We start from the raw sequence: 17082 nt of genomic DNA on the forward strand, positions 1-17082 counted from the left end.
CCCATGCGCCAGAAGCGGTTTGCTAGATTTGGGCGTGTTTATGTTTTTGGCAGGAGTGACCTCAGATATACGGCCTGTGGCTATACAGCTCACACCTCGGATCATCCCAATGTTGACAGCTTGGCGTTTAAATGGAGCTTAGCCTGCAGACAAATAAACAGATGCGCCAAATTTTGGGGAACGATTGTCAACAGGGAGAATGGGTTTCTCAAGTCACAGCATGGTGTGGCATGGATGTGTGATTCAGTTTTAATCTGATTAGCACAGACCTGAGGAACCTGCTCACCATGGAGACGGAGCTACGGATTATTCCGCCCATTGTACATGTAACTCACAAAGCACAAAGCACTGGTACATTTTAATGTTTGAAGAGAAACTGAAACACTGACATGTAACCTGCTGAAGAAGTATAAATAGTCATTTCAATCTTTTACAACTCACTTCCAGATATCAACAATTTAAAAAAATATATTTCAGTCATCAAAGCTGCCTCACACTGGCATATCCTTGCTCAGAGAGCAGGCATATAGCTTGATCTCTGACATATCTATATGCTGCACTCGAGCCCCCTCCTGTCTTTCCTCATCTAAATCTATCAGCATAACCCTCTATTCCCTTCCCCCTCATGTACTTGTGAGAACACCACCACAGGTCGGGGCTATAAATAGTGCTGGAGGACCAGGCCATGGAACATTGTGGGCCGCCCCGACCTGTGTGAGAACACCACTGCAGGTCAGGGCTATAAATACAGCTAGAGGACCGGGCCCTGGAACATCGTGGGCGAAGGTGCGGCGAATGAGGGTACGGGGCCCAGAAGAGCCGAGGGCCCAGGGGCAGCACGGGCCAGCCCACACTGCGATATGTGTGTGCACTAGGTCCGTGCAGCAAAGCAGGTCTCCAGTCATCCTGGTTCAACCCTTGCCACTGGATAAAGGCCTAGCTCTGTCGAGCCCGTGTGGTGACTGATGTGCAACGGTCACCACACGTTAAAAAAATCCACACACAGGCATCTTCCACCCCTTGAATTGGAGTAAAGGACTGGAATATAGGGTCCTTCATTGAAACAACTGTGAACTCTTGTGGAAGCAAGTCATCCTCGTTTGAGGGACCGCCTATGATGATATTAAAAATCTTCTATAAGACACGCACTTCCTACCCACAAATTTTACTTCCTGTTGTCATGATTTTTGGTCACGCTTATTCATCAACCTTTCTATGTAAACATTTCTTGTTCAGTTATGCTATGTCAACTGTAACATCGTCATAGGCGGTCCCTCGAAATCGAGGAAGATTTGCTTCCACTCTGAGGGCTAGACTTTGCGTTGGTCTCCAGATCGCCCAGTATTAGCGATTATATTTTTTTGTGATCGTCGGAATATTGCCCATTTTAAAACGCACTAGTTTCCACTTTTTAATTTGGGCGTTTGCCGTAGCGATGTGAAATGAACGTTAGCGATGTATTCAGTCGTGCAAGGCCGGCTTTCATAGCAACGGTCTTTTCTCGTGTTTCAGGAAGTTAGGGGTCATCTGCACATGCGCAGAAGAGAGTGAAAGTGAAAGAGGAGAGAGAGAGAGATAGTGGCGAAGTAAGTTCTCAGGTGACTGTACAGACCAATACGGGAATTACAGTCTCTGTCACAGGTGGGACACAAGTGGTTGAAGGAAAGGGTGGGTGGGAGTCTGGTTTGCTGCACGTTCCTTCTGCTATCTGCGCTTGATTTCTGCATGCTCTCGGCGACAAGACTCAAGTTGCTCAGCACCCTCCCGGATGCTCTTCCTCCACTTTGGGCAGTCTTGGGTCAGGGATTCCCAGGTGCCGGTGGGGATGTTGCACTTTATCAAGGAGCCTTTGAGGGTGTCCTTGAAACGATTCCTCTGCCCAGCTGGGGCTCACTTGCCGTGTAGGAGTTCTGAGTGGAGCGCTTGTTTTGGGAGTCTCGTGTCGGGCATGTGGACGATGTGGCCCGCCCAACGGAGCTGGTCGAGTGTGGTAGTGCTTCGAAAAAGGTTAGTAAAGACAAACGTAGGTCCCCTGCAGGCAGAATCAGGGGGAGTCATAACTGGGAACAAAGAAATGGCAGACCAATTGAACAAGTACCTTGGTTTGCTATTCACTAAGAAGGACACAAATAACCTTCAGGATATAAAAGGGGTCAGAGGGTCTAGTAAGAAGGAGGAACTGAGGGAAATCCTCATTAGTCGGGAAATTGTGTTGGGGAAATTGATGGGATTGAAGGCCGATAAATCCCCAGGGCCTGATGGTCTGCATCCTAGACTACTTAAGGAGGTGGCCCTGGAAATAGCGGATGCATTGACAGTCATTTTCCAACACTCCATAGACTCTGGATCAGTTCCTATGGAGTGGAGGGTAGCCAATGTAAGCCCACTTTTTAAAAAAGGAGGGAGAGAGAAAACACGGAATTATAGACCGGTCAGCCTGACATCGGTAGTGGGCAAAATGATGGAATCAATTATTAAGGATGCCATAGCAGCGCATTTGGAAAGAGATGACATGATAGGTCCAAGTCAGCATGGATTTGTGAAAGGGAAATCATGCTTGACAAATTTTTTGGAATTTTTTGAGGATGCTTTCAGTAGAGTGGACAAGGGGGAACCAGTTGATGTGGTGTATTTGGACTTTCAGAAGGCTTTCGACAAGGTCCCACACAAGAGATTAATGTGCAAAGTTAAAGCACATGAGATTGGGGGTAGTATGCTTACGTGGATTGAGAACTGGTTGGCAGACAGGAAGCAAAGAGTAGGAGTAAATGGGTACTTTTCAGAATGACAGGCAGTGACTAGTGGGGTACCGCAAGGTTCTGTGCTGGAGCCCCAGCTGTTTATATTGTACATTAATGATTTAGACGAGGGGATTAAATGTAGTATCTCCAAATTTGCAGATGACACTAAGTTGGGTGGCAGTGTGAGCTGCGAGGAGGATGCTATGAGGCTGCAGAGTGACTTGGATAGATTAGGTGAGTGGGCAAATGCATGGCAGATGAAGTATAATGTGGATAAATGTGAGGTTATCCACTTTGGTGGTAAAAACAGAGAGACAGACTATTATCTGAATGGTGACAGATTAGGAAAAGGGGAGGTGCAAAGAGACCTGGGTGTCATGGTACATCAGTCACTGAAGGTTGGCATGCAGGTACAGCAGGCAGTTAAGAAAGCAAATGGCATGTTGGCCTTCATAGCGAGGGGATTTGAGTCCAGGTGCAGGGAGGTGTTACTACAGTTGTACAGGGCCTTGGTGAGGCCACACCTGGAGTATTGTGTACAGTTTTGGTCTCCTAACTTGAGGAAGGACATTCTTGCTATTGAGGGAGTGCAGCGAAGGTTCACCAGACAGATTCCCGGGATGGCGGGACTGACATATCAAGAAAGACTGGATCGACTGGGCTTGTATTCATTGGGGGGATCTCATTGAAACGTTTAAAATTCTGATGGGTTTAAACAGGTTAGATGCAGGAAGAATGTTTCCAATGTTGGGGAAGTCCAGAACCAGGGGTCACAGTCTAAGGATAAGGGGTAAGCCATTTAGGACCGAGATGAGGAGAAACTTCTTCACTCAGAGAGTGGTGAACCTGTGGAATTCTCTACCACAGAAAGTTGTTGAGGCCAATTCACTAAATATATTCAAAAAGGAGTTAGATGTAGTCCTTACTACTAGGGGGATCAAGGGGTATGGCGAGAAAGCAGGAATGGGGTACTGAAGTTGCATGTTCAGCCATGAACTCATTGAATGGCGGTGCAGGCTTGAAGGGCCGAATGACCTACTCCTGCACCTATTTTCTATGGTTCTATGTTTCTATGCTGGGGATGTTGGCCTGAGTGTAACAATCTAGTTGTCGGCTCTGGTCACTAAGTGTCTCTTTAGGGCAAGGTTCTGGTCAATCTCCCAACTCTGCCGTCATCCTCCAAAAATATTAAAACCCCTCATATATTCACCAACTGATTGCGGGTGGTGCCATGGGCAATGTGCCAGTTCGAAGACCCTTTATTGAAACAAAGGACATCAGGCTGAAACATTGGGAGTGATTTTCACCTCCATCACTTGGGCGGTAAACTAACGGAAGAAATTGCTTGCTCGTGATACAACTCGCCCGATTATCATTTCCACTGAATTGAAATTCAGGCGGGCTTCTATAACGAGCAGAAAATATGCTCTGCCTATTTACCACCCAAACAGTGAAGGTGAACATTACCTTCATTACCTCTTTACAAAGGACAGACCTACTGTGCGTTTCCAGTATTATTTCAGATTTTCACTGTTTGCAGTTTTTCCTTAATGGAATTAACAACTTGGTATCTCACCGCACGAATAATAGAATTGTTATTTTCTTTTTCAACGGGACTTTGTAAAGTCACCTCCCTTCCCATGTCAGGAACACACTTCCAGGCACCCCCCCCCCCCCCAACCCCCACCCCCCGAAATGCCACTCTGAAACCTACTACCAAGAAATGCATGAGAATAGCCTAGGGTGAATCTCCCTCTCTGTGGAGAAGTCTTGTACTTCGAACCCCTAGCAAAAGACTGAGGCATACGAACATAATTGAAATCAGGGATGAGAAAGGCCGTTCTGCCCAACAAAGCCCGTCCCTCTACCACCCCAGCCCTCCTGTTGTGACATCTAATTGTGATTTGAACAACCCCAATGTTTTTGCCTCTATTTCCTCACTGGGTAGGTTATTCCAAACACTTACCAATCTTTGAATAAAATTTGTACAATTGTCTGTTCTAAATTTACATTTTACCAAACCAAATAACCACTTTAAAAAGGAGTTGGATAAATGTCCGGTTGGCAATAGGATTAGTGATTGCAGAGAAAGGTGCAGATGGAGGTGAAATACTCCATAGGATACATGGCTCTAATGCTGTGGGAGGATGGGTGAAGGGAAGAACGTAAGAAATAGGAGCAGGAGTAGGCCATTCGGCCCCTCGAGCCTGCTCCGCCATTCACTAAGATCATGGCTGAACTGCTACTTCAATTCCACTTTCCTGCCCGATCCGTATTTTTTAAAATTATTCATCCAGCATTTATTGCCCATGAGGAAGTGGTGGTGAGCCACTTTCCTAGACCCCAATCTGTGTGATGAAGGTAGTATACTTCTTTGTAAAGGTTTTGGTATAACTGAGTGACCCATTTCAGAGGGCAGTTAAGAGTCTGGAGTCACATATAGACCAGATTGGGTCAGGGAGGCAGATTTCCTTCCCTAAAGGACATGAGTGAACCAGCTGGATTTTGAGGACAATCTTTTAGTTTCATGGACACCATTACTGATACTAGCTTTAATTTCCTGATTTATTTAATTAACTGAATTTAAATTCCCCAGCTGCCGTGGTGGGATTGGAACTCATGACCCTGGATCATTAGTTCAGGCCACTAGGATTAATAGTCCAGTAACATAACCACTAAGCTGCCGTACCCATAGTGCCCAAGAACCTATGAATCGCAGTCTTGAATATTCTCAAAGACTGAGCATCCACACCCTCGGTGTGAGAATATTGCCTTAAGGAGAGGGTTGAATAGTAGAGATGTGAAGACTATTGAATATTCTGGATTTCTGTTTCATGACCTTTAAGGATTGAAGAATATTTATGTAAAAACCTGCCCTAACAATGGGTGAGTTAAGAGTTAACAGGAATAGATTTTACATGACGTGTGGAAGGACAGGGCTAAATTTACATTTTACCAAACCAAATAACAACTTTAAAATAATCATCATCATAGGCAGTCCCTCGGAATCGAGGAAGACTTGCTTCCACTCTTAGCATGAGTTCTTAGGTGACTGAACAGTCCAATACGAGAACCACAGTCTCTGTCACAGGTGGGACAGACAGTGGTTGAGGGGAAGGGTGGGCGGGGAGCCTGGTTTGCTGCACGCTCCTTCCACTGCCTGCGCTTGATTTCTGCATGCTCTCGGCGACGAGACTCGAGGTGCTCAGCGCCCTCCCAGATGCACTTCCTCCACTTAGGGCGGTCTTTGGGCCATGGACTCCCAGGTGTCAGTGGGGATGTTGCACTTTATCAGGGAGGCTTTGAGGGTGTCCTTGTAACGTTTCCTCTGCCCACTTGAGGCTCGTTTGCCGTGGACGAGTTCCGAGTAGAGCGCTTGCTTTGGGAGTCTCGTGTCTGGCATGCGGACTATGTGGCCTGTCCCATTTTTAAAAAAAGAGATAAATGTCCGGTTGGTAATAGGATTAGTGATTGCACAGAAAGGTGCAGAGAATGGCATGTTCTTCTTCCACGTTTCCTTGTGCTCTTTATACCTGTCACCAGAGCAATGCAGTTGTGGACAATTCGGCTCACGATGAATTGTGGGGGCAATGCCCATGTTGCACATCGCCACGGTACATCATTGTGGAGCTCCAACACACTTTGCATCACGACGAGTAGGAACACCATTCCTTTTTATAAAATAATTTTATTTTACTCGTAGCTCCTGAGCTACGAATAAAACACCGACCCAACCTCCCTCACATCCATATGTGATCCTTCGAAGGAACCCAAAATAACTTCACTTGGCCTGAAGCTGATTCCCCTTGGCTCGTGCTTTGTATGGATTTGGCTATTTTACCAGCATCCCCAGAGGGCTGATTATTTACCATTTGCAGTTTGTGGTCTGACGACGGCTTCAGAGCAGAGCTAGTTTGCTGGGAAAATAGTCATCAGATTACCAGATCTACAGGGAGGCAAGGCAACTTCAAAGAATAAGCGACTGCCATATTGCTGGAAATCTGTGCTTCAGAAATGACGAGATCTCACTGATGAAGCCAATTATTTAACACTGATGTGGTGTCTCATACCAAATAAGCAGGATATTAGCGTGGGCTGGCAAATTGGGGGAATTTATAGGATGCAGGCATTTTTTTGTCTAATTAAAACAATCTTATCTGATGCATTCCTTTTATTTCTTCTCAGGATGTGGGCAACGTTGGCACGGCTCCATGTGCCGCCTATCCTTTGTTGAGAAGTTAGTGTGTGCGCGTTTTTCGTTGAAGCAATTGTTTGTACAATGGAGTGGTTCACACGATCATAGAATCATAGATTTGTTACAACACGGAAGGAGGCCATTCGGCCCGTCGAGCCTCTCTGCAACACTTCAGCTAGTCCCAATCGCCAGGTTCTTTCCCCGTCGCCCTGCAAATGTGTTTCCTTCAGATACTTATCCAACTCACTTTTGAAAGCCACGATTGAGTCTGCCGCCATCGCCCTCTCAGGCAGCGCATTCCAGATCCTAACCACTCGCTGCGTAAAAAAGTTTTTTTCTCCTGTCGCCTTTGGTTCTTCTGCCAATCACCTTAAATCTGTGTCCTCTGGTTCTCGACCCTTCTGCCAATGGGGAACAGTTTCTCTCTATCTACTCTGTCCAGACCCCTCATGATTTTGAACACCTCGATCAAATCTCCTCTCAACCTTCTCTGCTCCAAGGTGAACAACCCCAGCTTCTCCAGTCTCTCCATGTAACTGAAGACCCTCATCATTACGAGACAGTTTGAGTCACTTGTAGGCCAGAACAGGTAGGGGCAGCAGGCTCCCTTACCTGAAGTTAACTTTTTATCCCTTATTGGCTCAGGATTTTTCACTGCCTTTTTGCCTTTCCCAGAAGATCACATGGCTATGGGAGGTAGAAAGTGTCTAGTCATGATGCTCCAGCCATCATGAGTGTGGGCCAGGCTTGATAAAGAAAGAAAGGACTTGCATTTATATTGCGCCTTTTAAGGCCTCAGAACATACCAAAGCGCTTTACAGCCAATGAAGTATTTTTGAAGTGTAGTCACTGTTGGAATACATGACAAGCTCCTACAAACAGCAATAAGTTAACAACCAGATACTCTGCTTTTTAGTAATGTTGGTTGAGGGATAAATATTGGCCAGGAAAGCAGGGAGAACTCCACTGCTGTTCTTTAAAATAGGATCTTTTACATCCACCTGAGAGAGCAGAAAGGGCCTTGGTTTAACGTCTCATCCTAAAGGCAGCACTTCCTGACAGTGCAGTACCTCCCTCGAACTGCACTGGAGTGTCGGCCTGGATTACGTGCTCAAGTCTCTGGCGTGGGGCTTAAACCCACGACCTTGTGACTCCGAGGCACGAGAATGCGACCCACTGAGCCACAACTGACTCTGGATAGACCAGCTGGGTTGTTTCCTGCCTGACATTTTCATCTGTTCGTAAGAACAGTTAGATTTCTCACAGTCGTGCTAGTCTATAAATGATCAGATTTATTCAATTCAATTTCAGAATTGACCATGGTGGGATTTCAATTCACGTGCACTGGACAGCCCATCGAGTACAATAATCACTACACTGCTGTCCTCTGACATTTGAATGGACCCAGGTTATATTAAATATTAGCTTCTCGTTATATGTGGTGGGAGACTCTAATGTAGGTAAAACTGTCATATTAAAGACATTAACTGAGGACAATTTCCATGCTTCATTCTTACCCACAATAGGAATCGATTTCAGGGTAAAAACTGCCAGATAAAAGAGAACTGCACAATTAAGCTGCAAATATGGGATGCAGCTGGCCAGGAACGATTCCACGCCCTTACAACTCATTATTTTTGTGGGTCAGATGGTCTTATGCTTGTCTATGACATCACCAATTTAAAGACTTTCAGTAATATCACATATTGGATTAAAGACACCGATGAGCATGCAGGGAATGATGTTGGCCGAATATTGATTGGTAATAAATGTGATATGCTAGTGGCACGGCAAGGTTCATGGGACAATGGAAAAAGGCTCGCCCAGGTACATGGTATGCAATTCTTTGAGACCAGTGCAAAAGAGGACATGAACATCGATAAAGCATTTGCAGCCCTAGGAGAAGAAATAGTAAGAACGGGCACTGATGTCAATTTTAGGGCATCTACCACCATCTCTGCTGATATCAGCGCATTCATCACAGATGGGGATAAACCTGCACAGGTAGCTCCTTAAGCATAAGATAAAGGGAGCGAAATTTGGGCACTTTGGCTGCAAAGCACTTTGATAACTGCTCAACCATCGGTGGACGTGCCTTCAGCTGCCTAGGCCCCAAGCTCTGGAACCCCCTGCTTAAACCTCTACGCCTCTCTACCTCTCTTTCCTCCTTTAAGTTGCATGTTCAGCCATGAACTCATTGAATGGCGGTGCAGGCTCGAAGGGCCGAATGGCCCACTCCTGCGCCTACTTTCTATGTTTTTCTATGTTTCTATATATCCCTCTGACCTTCCTACTTCAAAATACAGATTATCCTTTGATAAATGTACTTTCCTTCGCGGTTCCCTTCTTCGGGTCTCTTTCTTCTATCTCACTTTATTAAAGGGGAGGGCCAAACTGCAGACTCTGTGAGTCGCTCCATGGACCACTGGGGAGCCGCAGCATCAGCCGGCACTCAAGCGGATCGCCGGGCGGGCAGATCGCGGCACGGACCCCACCTTCCACGAGGCAACGGGCCGCGACCAGTCAGTCGGACGATTTTTTTTGTTGTTGCTCACGCCACCTCCCCTTTAGCCAGCGGCCTACGAGCGGCCTACAGCCCGATACGCGCTCCCCCCCCCCTGAAGCTGCCACTGTCATCACAGGCCACAGCCTCGGGGCGCTCCTGAATTGTTGCCCCAGGGCGAAAATGGGTTGTTGCACGCGGTGATGGCATCATCACCGCCGGCGTGGTGGAGTGGGACGCTACTGGTTACCGCCGCCGCTAAATCCCCGCCAAATTTAGCGGGAGTCGTTAGCGGCGCCACGCCCGGGGCAAGAAGCTGCTTGCACCCCGTTAACGGGAGGCGCAAATGACCCCAATTTCCTCCTCACCTCTGTTCCTCACCTCCCCCTGGAGAAGGATGGGCAGCAGAGAGGAAGGGGAAGCAAATAGGATGAGAAGAGGAACGAAGGATTTGAAAAAGAGTGGTTAAGAAAGGAAACTGGAGCATATGGAGTAAGGAAATGACGAGAACAAAAAAAGAATAAAAAAAGACTTGCATTTATATAGCGCCTGTCATGACTACCAGACGTCCCAAAGCACTTTGCAGCCAATTAAGTATTTTTGAAGTATAGTCACTGTTGTAATGTAGGAAATGCGGCAGCCAATTTGCACACAGCAAGCTCCCACAAACAGCAATGTGATGTGACAATGACCAGATAATCTGTTTCAGTGCTATTGATTGGGGGATAAATATCGGCCAGGATACCAGGGATAACTCCCCGCTCTTCTTTGAAATAGTGCCATGGGATCTTTTACGTCCGCCTGAGAGAGCAGACGGGGCCTCGGTTTAACATCTCATCTGAAAGACAGCACCTCTGACAGTGCACACTCTCTCAATACTGCACTAGAATGTCGGCCCAGACTTTGGTACTCTAGTTTCTGGACTTGAACCCACAACCTTCGGACCCAGAGGCGAGAGTGCTACCCACTGAGGCACAGCTGACACAAGAGGAGAGAGCGACAGATGCCTAGCAAGACAAAATACAGCACAGGAATGTAGAATCGAGAAACTGTGGTTAGAGAATGGCATCTCACCATGGCGTGTCGCGGTGCCTTAAAATATTTTTTTGAATTCATTGCTTATTTTCCCATCATTTACCACAATGAAATGCCCTCCCACAAGAGTCATTTAGAAAGCACAATACTTTCTTTAAGTGATGTGCTTTGTGATTTTTTTTAAAATGACGGAGCCAGCGATCATCGGGTAAATTCCATGATCCTGCTCTCATAGTGTTGCAGCCTCTTCTCCGACCTACGCTCCTTTCGAGTGCAAACTCTTTTCTGGGAGCGTGGGATTGTGGAAATCGCCCCAACCAGACCTGTGCCTGTTTTGCATAACGCGGGTACAGAGGGACTGCATTGTTGACGGGAAGTAGTGTTGACGAGTTGTGTTCAACTTCACTCCCATTAAAAAGCTCCAAATTTGAATGAAAGCTTTCTAAATTGGAAGCTTCTTCCTCTCCAATTTCTCCTCTCCTTACATTATTGACACCCTTCATGGGTACGGTTCCACAGGCGCTAGGCACAGTTAGAAATCACGTCCATTATCCATGTCAAGTATTGGGGTGGTGGGAGGGTATTTGAATGTGTGGGCACCAGTCGAGCTCAATGCCGTCTTCACACACGTGCACACGTACTCTCTCGCAGAAAGCCAGCACAGGCTCGACAGGTAGCCTCCTTCAGTGCTGTAACCATTCTATCTTGCGAACCCTGGCCAATTATGGCTTCCCTAATCCAAGGGAGGTGTACACAACCGCTGTGCTGATATTGCTGACTCCAAGCTAAGACCAGCTAACTTAGCACAAAGCAGAGATGGAATTGGGTATGGTAGTGGCTGTGGTTGCAGATGAGCCAAACCCAGAGGTCACGAGTCCAATTCCCATCGTGGCAAGTTCGGGAACTGCTTTTTTTAATAAATCTGGCCATTATTGGGGCTGGTGCTAGAAAAAATGGTCATGAAGAAAAGTGCAACTGTCCTTCAGGAAAGGGAACCTGCCATTCCTCCCCAGTCTGGCCCACATGTGATTCCAGTCCCACACTACGTGGTTGATGCTTCAAGTCTTGCGAACTAAAAGCAATCACTTGGGGTAACCAGGGATGGCCAATAAACCTGGCCTGGTCTGCATTGCCCACATCCCGAGAGCCAACAAAAGAAAGTCAAACTATTTCTTTCCAGGGAACGAAGGGGAGATAAAAGCTACTCGAGTCACGATTTTCAGGGTAATGTCTCGGGCAAGTGACACAACAACGTTTTGTGATGCACGGAAAGAAGACTTGCATTTACGTAGTGCCTTTCTCGTCCACCGGACATCTCAAAGCACTTTACAGCCAATGAAATACTTTTGGAGTGTAGTCACTGTGTACTGTGGTAAACGCGGCAGCCAATTTGCGCACAGCAAGCTCCCACAAACAGCAATGTGATAATGATAATGACCAGATAATCTGTTTTTGTGATGTTGATTGAGGGATAAATATTGGCCAGGACACCAGGGATAACTCCCCTGTTCTTCTTCGAAATAGTGCTGTGGGATCGACCTGAGAGGGCAGAGGGATTTTAGATTAATTTAGTCTGCGCTGGGCTTAGCTGTGCCACTGTGGAACTGCAACTAACTGTACTTACCCCACAATTTACAAACTACAATATTAAAAGATTTACTCAGAGTGTGCATTGGGTAGTGCAAGATACGGTTGGCCAGTCGGGTAGCAGAACACTTAGAATTACCAACACAACACCATTCTATCATTGTGTAATGCAATAGGTGTTTGGCAAAAAATACAATTTCCACATCGTTTTTCCACAAGGAAATTGCTCCTTTGAGACCAGTTGACATCACACTTTTAAATGTGTTATTGTTATAGCTCTCCCAATGATGTTCTGCCCTCTGATCTATTGTTGGAGAAATATAAAGCTTCAGTCCATTGTACTAACTGAAGTAATTATTCAGCACAAATGTGACTGTGGTTTTCCAAGGGTTATGTGTAAAAATGCAGGGGGAGGGCAAACTCTGATCTGAAATGTTTAATGAAGAAACATTTGCTTGGTTTTTATCTAATACTCAGGAGTGTTGTTTTACCAAGTCACATTCTTGCAGCTGTTTGAAACATTGCTGTTCGACTGAATCCAGGGAACGTTGCTTCATTAACTGTTTAATGGCTGCAATTGGAGCGCTATACTGCCATTTAAAAAAAAATGCACATTTAGAGAATAACAGGGAATGACGACACACAGAGTGAAGGGCAGGAGAGAGAGACTACACAGGGTGGTTATGCTTGAACTGTATAAAACACTAGTTGGGCCACAGCTAGAGTACTGCATGCAGTTCTGGTCACCACATTGCAGAAAGGATGTAATTGCACTAGAGAGGGTACAGAGGAGATTTACGAGGATGTTGCCAGGACTGGAGAATCTTAGCTAGGAGGAAAGATTGGATAGGCTCGGGTTGTTTTCTTTGGAACAGAGGAGGCTGAGGGGAGACTTAATTGAGATGTATAAAATTATGAAGGGCCTAGATAGAGTGGATAGGAAGGACCTATTTCCCTTCGCAGAGGGGTCAATAACCAGGGGTCATAGATTTAAAGTAATTGGTAGGAGGTTTAGAGGGGAGTTGAGGAGAACTTTTTTCACTCAGAGGGACGTGGGGGTCTGGAACTCACTGCCTGGAAGGGTGGTAGAGGCAGAAACCCTCACCACATTTAAAAAGTACTTGGATGTACACTTGAAGTGCTGTAACCTACAGGGCTACGGACCAAGAGCTGGAAAGTGGGATTAGGCTGGGTAGCTCTTTCTCGGCTGGCACAGACACGATGGTCTGAATGGCCTCCTTCAATGCTGTAAATCTCTATGATTCTATGATACACAGTGATGAACAGAATAGAGTGACGATACAAAGTGAAGGACAGGATAGAGAGACTGCGCAGATTGAAGGGTGAGAGAAACCAATCATACAGCAAGTGATCATTGGAGCAAGTGACCATATAACGAGTAACAGACAGGATAGTGGGACCACACAGGGTGTGGCGAATGGGATAGAGTAATCACAGAGAGATGGACAGGACAGAATGACCACACACAGAGGGATGGATAGGACAGAGTGACCATGCAGTAATGGACAGGACAGAGAGACACACAGAGACAGTGATGGACAGGATAGAGTGACCACACACAGAGGGATGGACGGACGAGAGTGATCATGCAGAGCATGTAAAATGGCAGTCACAGATTAGTAGTTAATAAAGTTTTTTTCCTTCAAGGGTTTCGGTCGATGGAAGAATTTTATGATGGTAGAAAGAAGTTGTAAGAAACAGCCAATAAGCGACTCCCTTCATGTGAGGGGGGCTAGTGCAGCAAGGGCTCTTTCAATATGTATGTAAATTCTCCCAGAGTCTCTCGCTTGCAGGATAAAATGTTTATCAATAGTCCCACATTGTTGATAATAACTGTCATGGGAACAGGACTTAACTCTGGTTTGAAGGAATGCATTCTCCGCGGCCTGTGCTCACTGGGAGTATCTGCCGAGATCTTGAGTTGGGTTTGGGCCATGAGTGCTGCCACAATTTACAAAGAGCTTTTGCAAGGTGTTTATTACTACAGGTTTGCAAAGAAATAGCCGAGAGTTGAAGAGTGAGAAAGAGCATGTCCAACACACTGTACGTACAGAGTCACAGAGTCAGAGGTGATTGATATATATGTGTGTGTGTGAGTGTGTGTTATATATAGATATATTCAGAGTTGACTCAGGGCCAGTGAGCGGATGAATGGTGAAGCCATGAATCCAAGTAGAAGCCCCCAGCCAAGCCGTACCTCATGCACGTCTGTATTCAGCTGTTCTCTATAAAGTATTCAAGTTGCATTTAATCCATTGTTCGCACGCATGACAAATGGGCGGCAGTGCGCCAAGGGTTAGTGGAGCGTGGAGATGAAGAGGCCGTTTGTAGCAGCGGACAATGGGCCCATGACATCCCAGGTACAATGGGACAATGGATACCCTGACAGGTAGCTATGCCAGGGAATTAATCTACCTGTTCTGATACAGGAACAGGCAGTTTTCACCGACGCTTCCTGCACAGACTACACACGGCTGAGTTACTCAATCCAATCCCTGGTCAGTGAAATCATTATTTAAAGTGTTGGGTTTTTGTTGCTCTTTCCCTTCGTGTAAAAACCACGTTTAGCTTGCGGGGAATTCAGTTCACCTAACAGGCAGCTCACAACAAATACACAACGCACGTGAGAAATTAAACCGAGATTTATGTCTTAAGCTTAGAGTGAAGTGTGACTGCTAAAGTGTGCTGCACTTAACACTTAATCCACTTAAATCCACCCCAGGGATTTGCGCACATAAATCTGGGCTGACACTGCAGCGCCATGCTGAGGGAGTGCTGCACTGCACTGTTGAAGGTGCCACACTGTCGGATGAGACATTAAACCGAGGCCCCGTCTGCTCTCTCGGGTGGACGTAAAAAATCACCCCGCACTATTTCGAAGACGAGCAGGCGAGTTATCCCTGATATTCTGGCCAATGTCTATCCCTCAATCAACTTAACAAAACAGATTATCTGATCATTATCACATTGCTGTTTGTGGGAGCTTGCTGTACGCAAATTGGCTGCTGCGTTTCCCACATTACAACAGTGACCGCACTCCAAAAGTACTTCACTGGCTGTAAAGCGCCTCGAGACATCCGGTGGTCGTGAGAGGCGCTATATAAATGTAAGTCTTTCTTTCAAGGTTTATGTCTTATGCTCAGAATGAAGTGTGGCTCTTAAGGTGGGCTGCACTTAACATTTAATCCACTTAAAATCTCAAAGTGATGGCCCTGTTTAAAACCCACAGGGCAACAAACGTGAACAGCGGCAGGATCTCAATGGTAAGAGGAATTAGTCTCACTAACACACTGGGTGGTGCCCTCTCATTGCCCATTCCTTGTACTGCTGAATAAATTGCTAATCACTTCATAGCCAAGAGGTTTCTTTTTCTTGCCAGCAAAGCGGAACAGAATGCTATGCCAGCAGCTGTACAGGAACGGGTTCTGTCAGCGCAGTAGAAATATGGCGCCCATTTCCTTCCTCTTTTTTGGGATGGAGCCAGAGTACAAAATAATTTTTTATTAAAAATTGGCAGTAATTATTTTCGCAAGAATTATGACCCCTTGCTACTTGTATGGAGCAAGCTTCCGACATTGCTCTTCTGGTCCAAGGACCAATGCAGCATATCGGAAATTCGGGCACTGCTGCCTCCACCTTTACCGTATTTGCTGGCGGCGGGCGCGTCTGCCCGGAAAAACTACCAATTATTCATAGCCCTTAACAATGTTACCATTAAGCCATGCAGCGCTCCGGAGGTCCCGTGCAGGCGGCTCGCTGGCTTTCCAATGGGGAAACCGGGCATGCGCAGAGATTTGAATGGGCCGCGAAGCCCTTTAAAGGGGCCACGCACCCAAAACAAAAATTTATAGGGAACAACACGGGCTCGATGGGCTTCTTCTGTGCTGTAATCATTCTATGATTCCATTGAAAGAAAGAAAGACTTGCATTTATATAGCGCCTTTCATGACCACCAGATGTCTCAAAGCGCTTTACAGCCGATGAAGTACTTTTGGAGTGTAGTCACTCATGGGAAACGCGCCAGCCAATTTGCGCACAGCAAGCTCCCACAACCAGCAATGTGATAATGACCAGATAATCTGTTCTTTTGTTATGTTGATTGAGGGATAAATATTGGCCAGGACACCGGGGATAACTCCCCTGCTCTTCTTCGATGTGCTATGGGATCTTTTATATCCACTTGAGAGAGAAGACAGGGCCTCGGTTTAACGTCTCATCTGAAAGATGGCACCTCCGACAGTGCAGCACTCCCTTAGCACTGCACTGGGAGTGTCAGCCGAGACTTTTTTGTGCTCAAGTCCCTGGAGTGGGACTTGAACCCACAACCTTCTGACTCGGAGACAAGAGTGCTGCCCATTGAGCCACGGCTAACACCGTCGGCCCTTAACACTGGAAGCCTTTTCCACAGACCTCAGCTAATTCTGGTCAGATCCAATTTCTAGGAAGTGTGCCATAAATCATGACAATTTGTGCCGAGTTACTTTAGGACGTGTAAAAAAAAATCAAGTATCCTTTTACGCCAGGCTCTAACACAGGTGACTAGTGTTTTCTTTACTTCAAATGGGATGCTTGTCTTTGTTGTTGGGGAACCTTACTTAGTTAATTAGGTTAACAAGACAAGTGTGAATGCCAAGTACTGGGTTCCGCAGGTGTGAGCAGGAAGTGGCTCTGTAAATTGGTCCCAGGCATGTAATTGGGAATAAGGGACTGTACATGTGAATTTCATGACTGTGTAATGTCAGAATGAAGTGTGGTGTTGTTGTGATTGCTAACTGATTAGAACTGGCTAACTGGCAAGTGTGAAAGTTCCACGGACTGTCCTTAAATTACCAGCTGTTATTGTCTTCTGTTTTGGCTTGGTACAAACTTTGCATGGTTCCTTTCTTATCTATTTAATAGTAACAGAAAATATCCTGCAAATGGGTTCTCTTCCCACTCCCCCATCGTTATCTCTGGTATAAAAACAGAAAATGCTGGAAATCTCAGCGGGCCAGGCAGCA

At 46.2% G+C, this 17082-nt stretch overlaps 1 protein-coding gene and 1 pseudogene across 2 annotated transcripts in view; one reads left to right on the forward strand and one right to left on the reverse strand.

Moving 5' to 3' along the window:
• Nucleotides 1–17082, reverse strand: part of LOC139228561 (ADAMTS-like protein 5) — a 145705-nt gene that overhangs the window by 52069 nt on the left and 76554 nt on the right. The gene's annotated exons all lie outside the window — the stretch shown is intronic.
• LOC139229348 (ras-related protein Rab-10 pseudogene) lies at nucleotides 4889–8952 on the forward strand (annotated as a pseudogene).

Source organism: Pristiophorus japonicus, chromosome 18 (genome assembly GCF_044704955.1).
Source record: "Pristiophorus japonicus isolate sPriJap1 chromosome 18, sPriJap1.hap1, whole genome shotgun sequence".
In the NCBI taxonomy this organism is placed as follows: Eukaryota; Metazoa; Chordata; class Chondrichthyes; family Pristiophoridae; genus Pristiophorus; species Pristiophorus japonicus.